General features: G+C 50.2%; 1 long non-coding RNA gene across 1 annotated transcript in view; it reads right to left on the bottom strand.

Moving 5' to 3' along the window:
- Window positions 1–2,542: 2,542 nt before the first annotated feature.
- The window catches only part of LOC306990884, a 14,312-nt gene continuing 7,023 nt past the window's right edge, over window positions 2,543–9,831 (bottom strand). The window contains exons 3-4 of the long non-coding RNA XR_013795961.1: window positions 3,740–3,868; window positions 2,543–2,750 (exon numbers count right to left, since the gene is read on the bottom strand). This is a non-coding gene — a long non-coding RNA (uncharacterized lncRNA). The remainder of the gene's footprint in view (window positions 2,751–3,739; window positions 3,869–9,831) is intronic.

Below are 9,831 nucleotides of genomic sequence, written 5' to 3'. Positions count from 1 at the left end.
GAGTCTTCAGCGCTGGTTCTTCGAGTCTTCAGAGCTGGCTCTTCGAGTCTTCAGCGCTGGTTCTTCGAGTCTTCAGCGCTGGCTCTTCGAGTCTTCAGCGCTGGTTCTTCGAGTCTTCAGAGCTGGCTCTTTGAGTCTTCAGAGCTGGTTCTTCGAGTCTTCAGAGCTGGTTCTTCGAGTCTTCAGAGCTGGCTCTTCGAGTCTTCAGCGCTGGCTCTTCGAGTCTTCAGCGCTGGTTCTTCGAGTCTTCAGCGCTGGTTCTTCGAGTCTTCAGAGCTGGCTCTTCGAGTCTTCAGCGCTGGCTCTTCGAGTCTTCTGCGCTGGCTCTTCGAGTCTTCAGCGCTGGTTCTTCGAGTCTTCAGAGCTGGCTCTTCGAGTCTTCAGAGCTGGTTCTTCGAGTCTTCAGCGCTGGCTCTTCGAGTCTTCAGTGCTGGTTCTTCGAGTCTTCAGAGCTGGCTCTTCGAGTCTTCAGAGCTGGCTCTTCGAGTCTTCAGTGCTGGTTCTTCGAGTCTTCAGAGCTGGCTCTTCGAGTCTTCAGCGCTGGCTCTTCGAGTCTTCAGTGCTGGTTCTTCGAGTCTTCAGCGCTGGTTCTTCGAGTCTTCAGCGCTGGTTCTTCGAGTCTTCAGCGCTGGTTCTTCGAGTCTTCAGCGCTGGCTCTTCGAGTCTTCAGCGCTGGCTCTTCGAGTCTTCAGCGCTGGCTCTTCGAGTCTTCAGCGCTGGTTCTTCGAGTCTTCAGAGCTGGCTCTTCGAGTCTTCAGCGCTGGTTCTTCGAGTCTTCAGCGCTGGTTCTTCGAGTCTTCAGCGCTGGCTCTTCGAGTCTTCAGCGCTGGCTCTTCGAGTCTTCTGCGCTGGTTCTTCGAGTCTTCAGCGCTGGTTCTTCGAGTCTTCAGCGCTGGCTCTTCGAGTCTTCAGCGCTGGCTCTTCGAGTCTTCAGTGCTGGTTCTTCGAGTCTTCAGTGCTGGTTCTTCCAGTCTTCAGCGCTGGCTCTTCGAGTCTTCAGCGCTGGTTCTTCGAGTCTTCAGCGCTGGTTCTTCGAGTCTTCAGAGCTGGTTCTTCGAGTCTTCAGAGCTGGCTCTTCGAGTCTTCAGAGCTGGCTCTTCGAGTCTTCAGCGCTGGTTCTTCGAGTCTTCAGTGCTGGTTCTTCTCTAAGAGAGCAGGAGCAGGTGAACGAGAGCCTATGGGAGTGTGTGTGTCGGGCTGCAGGAGAGCAATGAAACACAACAGTCATACAGTAAATTAAACGTGTATAAGGCCAGCGATGTTCAATCTCCTCGAGTGCTTCCCGCTGCTCCAAATCTCATTTGTATCGACTCCAAATTTATCTCAGGCACTCATTTATTTCCAGTTCATGTTCCACTTTCCCTCCTTCTGCTGTCACAGCAAGAAACATGGTGCTTTTCCACCAGAACTCAGGGAAACATGATGAAGTGTTGCTGAACGGCAAACACACGTGTGACGAGACGGTAGATTCGGTTTCTGTGAGTTTTAAGTTTCACTTGATGCTCGATTGAGGTTCAACATAAAGATGATTATTGCAGAAAAACATGATGAATATTAAACCAGCTCATGTACTTTATATACTGTCAAAAATTAAATATTCAATAAGTCATGACAGCACGTTTTTCCACTACTTTAACTCAACTTCAGTTTTAAAGTTGAATTATGGAGATGTTTTACAGTGTACATTGGGAGAAATTTGGTAAAGTAGGAAACAGATTTTACAATGTCTCTGGTAAAATGGGAAGGAGGAAAAACATGATTGTATATAGAAATACATTAAGTTATGTTCTTCATTTTCTGGTATCCTTTATATCATAAATTAAACACCTCTGTAAGACATCATTCTATCACCTCAAGAACATCGCCAAACTCCGTCCAATACTCAACCTGGCAGATGCAGAGAAGCTAGTACACGCCTTTGTCTCCTCCAGGCTGGACTATTGTAATGCACTCATCGGAATCTCTGGCAAATACATCCAGAGACTACAGTACATCCAGAACAGCGCTGCCAGGATCCTGATGAGGGTGCGCAAGCATGATCACATCACCCCCATTCTGAATCTCTGCACTGGCTCCCTGTCTCACTCAGAATTGAACATAAGGTATCTCTCCTCACCCACCAGTGCATCCATGGACATGCACCCCTTTACCTACAGGAACTCGTCACTCGCCAAACCTCCTCACGCACCCTCCGGTCTGCAAATACAAACACCCTCCAAGTTCCCAGAACCAAGCTTTGCAGCATGGGTGATAGGGCCTTCTCATCGGCTGCCCCGAAGATGTGGAATGCCCTCCCTGACCTCCTGAGAGCCCCACAGCCTACTGAGGTTTTTAAACGAAATCTAAAAACATATCTTTTCAAAAAAGCCTTTGGCTGAATGTATTTTATAGTTTTCCTTTTAACTATTTATTAACCTTTTTTATTTTAACTATCTGCTCTGTAGCACTTGGAGATTGCTGTAATGTAAAGTGCAATACAAATAAAATGTATTATTATTATTATTATTATTATTATAAATTATAAGTAACATTAGCAAAAGACACATTTGGTAATGACTTCTAACTATTCATAGGCACTCAAAAATCAATGAACTTATTTTTCATCAAATCTTCTGGTAGACAGATGTAAAAACTCGGAGACTCTTCAGGATCTGAGCAGGAAGATTGAAGTTTCCTCCGCGTGATAAAGTTGCAGCTCTGGGGAATCTGAGGATGATGGACGCGGGTCGTTTGATGTGTTCGTCTCAGCGCTGAAGAGAAACATAAAAGAGTTATGCGCTTTACCATGCATTCTCAAACATACATCATTTATTTATTCATTTTCATTTCTAATTCTTCTCCACCAAATATTAAAGAAATTAAAGTGCCCCTAATATGCTTTTGAATATTCCCTCTCACGTAGAGTGTAACAGAGATGTTTGTGAAAGTAAAAGGTCTGATTGTCTCCTAAAAGAAAGAAGTGATTCTGAACTGAACCGAGTCGTCAGTGACTCAGTCTCTGCTGAACCTGCGTAAGTTTGTAGCTAATTAGCATAATGCCAGCCTGTGGTGTTGATTGGCTGAGCAGCGTCTCTTAGCCCCGCCCTCAAACACTGTAGTGTATCTGAGACTGGAAGAGTTGGGTTCGTGTTGTTCGTGTCGAGAAGACGCTGTTCTCTGAGATCGATACGGTAAAACCCACGCCATCGTTACTGTTCGTATCACTGTGATCAAGAGCTGAGACTCAGATATGTTAATGAGCGTCTCTGACCAATCACAGCAGAGCAGCTCTCAGAGGGGCGGGGCTTAGAGAGACTGAATCTTGGATGGAAGTGTTTCAGAGACTGAGAGAAAGAGCTGACGCTGCAGATTATGAGGAAACTGAAGAGTTGCTGATGTGTAGGAGTCTTTAGGGTAGTTTAACAGGGGCACTTTAAAAACCAGCTCTCCAGAACTGAGATTGTTCATCTAAACTTCCCGAAGCATATGACTGAATACAGAAACTCTGTTCAGCACGTTTAGCCGTCAGGCGTTATTTGATGTTGGGAAATATAATCAAATAAGAGTGTGTTTCTACAGAAGTGCATGAATTACTGCGGTAAAGTAAAGCAAACACCTCAGAGCGTCCACACGCTTAACTAAACGACTTCAAGCGCACGGTTTCGTCACAGCGGATGTTAGACGATGGCCTCATAAAAGGTCTTTTCATTCACCGGCACTCCAGAACTCTTCTAGAGTAATTAAAAGACAATGGCGTGACCTTGTCAAGAGCGTCTGATAGCAGCTTTACAATCCAAGGCTTCGGACAAATGACGTCGGGAACGAAGGCTGGACCATCCGGTGTCTCGAGCCACGCAGGGTTAGCGCTCCACTGGACCTCACGGGGCTTCTGTGCGCACACACACACACACACACACACACACACACACACCGATGAACACTTCTGTGCGCAGGTCCAGCCTCACACACACACACACACACACACACCGATGAACACTTCTGTGCGCAGGTCCAGCCTCACACACACACCGATGAACACTTCTGTGCACAGGTCCAGCCTCACACACACACACACACACACCGATGAACACTTCTGTGCGCAGGTCCAGCCTCACACACACACACACACACACCGATGAACACTTCTGTGCGCAGGTCCAGCCTCACACACACACCGATGAACACTTCTGTGCACAGGTCCAGCCTCACACACACACACACACACACACACCGATGAACACTTCTGTACGCAGGTCCAGCCTCACACACACACACACACACACACACACCGATGAACACTTCTGTGCGCAGGTACAGCCTCACACACACACACACCGATGAACACTTCTGTGCGCAGGTCCAGCCTCACACACACACACACACACACCGATGAACACTTCTGTACGCAGGTCCAGCCTCACACACACACACACACACACACACACCGATGAACACTTCTGTGCGCAGGTACAGCCTCACACACACACACACCGATGAACACTTCTGTGCGCAGGTCCAGCCTCACACACACACACACACCGATGAACACTTCTGTGCGCAGGTCCAGCCTCACACACACACACACACACACACCGATGAACACTTCTGTGCGCAGGTCCAGCCTCTCACACACACACACACACACACCGATGAACACTTCTGTGCGCAGGTCCAGTCTCACACACACACACACACACACACTGATGAACACTTCTGTGCGCAGGTCCAGTCACACACACACACCGATGAACACTTCTGTGTGAAGGTCCAGTCACACACACACACACACACACACACACCGATGAACACTTCTGTGTGAAGGTCCAGTCACACACACACACACACACACACACTGATGAACACTTCTGTGTGAAGGTCCAGTCACACACACACACACACACACACACTGATGAACACTTCTGTGCGCAGGTCCAGTCACACACACACACCGATGAACACTTCTGTGTGAAGGTCCAGTCACACACACACACACACACACACACACCGATGAACACTTCTGTGTGAAGGTCCAGTCAAACACACACACACACACACACACACCGATGAACACTTCTGTGTGAAGGTCCAGTCTCACACACACACACACACACACACTGATGAACACTTCTGTGCGCAGGTCCAGTCACACACACACACCGATGAACACTTCTGTGTGAAGGTCCAGTCACACACACACACACACACACACACACACACCGATGAACACTTCTGTGTGAAGGTCCAGTCACACACACACACACACACACCGATGAACACTTCTGTGTGAAGGTCCAGTCTCACACACACACACACACACACACACACTGATGAACACTTCTGTGCGCAGGTCCAGTCTCACACACACACACACACACACACACACACACTGATGAACACTTCTGTGTGAAGGTCCATTCTCACACACACACACACACACACCGATGAACACTTCTGTGTGAAGGTCCAGTCTCACACACACACACACACACACACACACACACTGATGAACACTTCTGTGTGAAGGTCCAGTCTCACACACACACACACACACACTGATGAACACTTCTGTGTGAAGGTCCAGTCTCACACACACACACCGATGAACACTTCTGTGCGCAGGTCCAGTCTCACACACACACACTGATGAACACTTCTGTGTGAAGGTCCAGTCTCACACACACACACACACACACACTGATGAACACTTCTGTGTGAAGGTCCAGTCTCACACACACACACCGATGAACACTTCTGTGCGCAGGTCCAGTCTCACACACACACACCGATGAACACTTCTGTGCGCAGGTCCAGTCTCACACACACACACACACACACACACACACACACTGATGAACACTTCTGTGCGCAGGTCCAGTCTCACACACACACACACACACACACACACACACCGATGAACACTTCTGTACGCAGGTCCAGTCTCACACACACACACACACACTGATGAACACTTCTGTGCGCAGGTCCAGTCTCACACACTCACACACACACACACTGATGAACACTTCTGTGCGCAGGTCCAGTCTCACACACACACACCGATGAACACTTCTGTGCGCAGGTCCAGTCTCACACACACACACACACACTGATGAACACTTCTGTGCGCAGGTCCAGTCTCACACACACACACACACACACACACACACACACACTGATGAACACTTCTGTGCGCAGGTCCAGTCTCACACACACACACACACACACACTGATGAACACTTCTGTGCGCAGGTCCAGTCTCACACACACACACCGATGAACACTTCTGTGCGCAGGTCCAGTCTCACACACACACACACACACTGATGAACACTTCTGTGCGCAGGTCCAGTCTCACACACACACACTGATGAACACTTCTGTGTGAAGGTCCAGTCTCACACACACACACACACACACCGATGAACACTTCTGTGCGCAGGTCCAGTCACACACACACACACACCGATGAACACTTCTGTGCGCAGGTCCAGTCTCACACACACACACACCGATGAACACTTCTGTGCGCAGGTCCAGTCTCACACACACACACACACACCGATGAACACTTCTGTGTGAAGGTCCATTCTCACACACACACACACTGATGAACACTTCTGTGTGAAGGTCCAGTCTCACACACACACACACACACACACACACACACACTGATGAACACTTCTGTGTGAAGGTCCATTCTCACACACACACACACTGATGAACACTTCTGTGCGCAGGTCCAGTCTCACACACACACACACACCGATGAACACTTCTGTGTGAAGGTCCAGTCTCACACACACACACACACACACACACACTGATGAACACTTCTGTGTGAAGGTCCAGTCTCACACACACACACACACACACACACACACACACTGATGAACACTTCTGTGCGCAGGTCCAGTCTCACACACACACACACACACACACACACACACACACACACACACTGATGAACACTTCTGTGCGCAGGTCCAGTCTCACACACACACACACACACACACACACTGATGAACACTTCTGTGCGCAGGTCCAGTCTCACACACACACCCACACACACACACACACACACACACACACACACACACACTGATGAACACTTCTGTGCGCAGGTCCAGTCTCACACACACACACACACACCGATGAACACAGGAGTGTTGCTATGGTTTCTTAGTTTATGTGTGGCGAGTGTGTGGCGAGTGTGTGTGGCGTGTGTGTGTGGCGTGTGTGTGTGGCGAGTGTGTGTGGTGTGTGTGTGGTGTGAGTGTGGCGAGTGTGTGTGGCGAGTGTGTGTCGAGTGTGTGTGGTGAGTGTGTGTGGTGTGTGTGTGTGGCGAGTGTGTGTGTGTGGCGAGTGTGTGTGTGTGTGGCGAGTGTGTGGTGAGTGTGTTATGTTTATTAGTTACTTCCCAAGTTTTAATTCCATTCCAAAGAGACGTATAAACGTGTGATGATGTAATACTCGTTAACACTTCCTAACGGTGTGTACGGACGACACGAGCACATCAGGACTCATTATTACTTCTATAATCACTCTTCACAAATGACACAGAGGTGTTTAAACACTGAGATTATACTTAATCACAGCACATTAATTATTGAATAAATAATGAGTTTCCAATCTACTCCAGAAGTGTGTAATTAAAGCGAATTAATTATTATACTAATTGATTTCTTGATTAATTCAAGATCTAGTGAAACTCTTGATCATTGATGCATGCAGAAGCATCAGCTCACGGCGTCATGTGACCCGGAGAACAACACACACACTCGCCACACACACTCACCACACACACACACACTCGCCACACACACTCACCACACACACACACACTCGCCACACACACACACCACACACACTCGCCACACACTCGCCACACACACTCACCACACACTCGCCACACACACTCGCCACACACACTCACCACACACACACACACTCGCCACACACACTCACCACACACACACACACACACACTCGCCACACACACACACCACACACACTCGCCACACACTCGCCACACACACTCACCACACACTCGCCACACACACTCACCACACACACACACACTCGCCACACACACTCACCACACACACACACACACACACTCGCCACACACACACACCACACACACTCGCCACACACTCGCCACACACACTCACCACACACTCGCCACACACACTCGCCACACACACTCACCACACACACACACACTCGCCACACACACACACCACACACACACACACACTCGCCACACACACTCACCACACACACACACACTCGCCACACACACTCGACACGCACACAGACACTCGCCACACACACTCACCACACACACACACACTCACCACACACTTACACACACTCGCCACACACACGCCACTCACACTCGCCACACACACTCACCACACACACTCACCACACACACTCACCACACACACACACACTCGCCACACACACACACCACACACACTCGCCACACACACTCACCACACACACTCGCCACACACACTCGCCACACACACTCACCACACACACTCGCCACACACACTCGCCACACACACTCGCCACACACACTCGCCACACACACTCGCCACACACACTCACCACACACACACACACACTCACCACACACACTCACCACACACACTCGCCACACACTCGCCACACACACTCACCACACACTCGCCACACACACTCGCCACACACACACACACTCGCCACACACACTCACCACAAACACACACACACTTGCCACACACACACCTCACACACACTTGCCACACACACTCACCACACACACTCGCCACACACACTCACCACACACACACACACTCGCCACACACACACACCACACACACTCGCCACACACTCGCCACACACACTCACCACACACACTCGCCACACACACTCACCACACACATACACACTCGCCACACACACACACACCACACACACTCGCCACACACACACACTCACCACACACACACACACTCACCACACACACTCACCACACACACTCGCCACACACACTCGCCACACACACACACACACACTCGCCACACACACTCACCACAAACACACACACACTCGCCACACACACTCGCCACACACACTCGCCACACACACTCGCCACACACACTCGCCACACACACTCACCACACACATACACACTCGCCACACACACACACCACACACACTCACCACACACTCGCCACACACACTCACCACACACTCGCCACACACACACACACTCGCCACACACACACACTCGCCACACACCACACACACTCACCACACACACTCGACACACACTCGCCACACACACTCGCCACACTCACACCACACACACACCACACACACTCGCCACACACACACGCCACACACACACGCCACACACACTCGCCACACACTCGCCACACACACTCGCCACACACACTCGACACACACACTCGCCACACACACTCGCCACACACACTCGCCACACACACACACTCGCCACACACACTCGCCACACACACTCGCCACACACACACCACACACACACTCGCCACACACACTCACCACACACACTCGACACACACACTCGCCACACACACTCGCCACACACACTCGCCACACACACACTCACCACACACACACCACACACACTCGCCACACACACTCACCACACACACTCGACACACACACTCGCCACACACACTCGCCACACACACTCGCCACACACACTCGACACACACACGCCACACACACTCGCCACACACACACGCCACACACACTCGCCACACACACTCGCCACACACACTCGCCACACACACTCGACACACACACTCGACACACACA

Source organism: Phoxinus phoxinus (assembly GCF_949152265.1).
Source record: "Phoxinus phoxinus genome assembly, chromosome: 22".
Lineage (NCBI taxonomy): Eukaryota > Metazoa > Chordata > Actinopteri > Cypriniformes > Leuciscidae > Phoxinus > Phoxinus phoxinus.
This window is presented reverse-complemented; position numbering and strand designations above follow the sequence as displayed.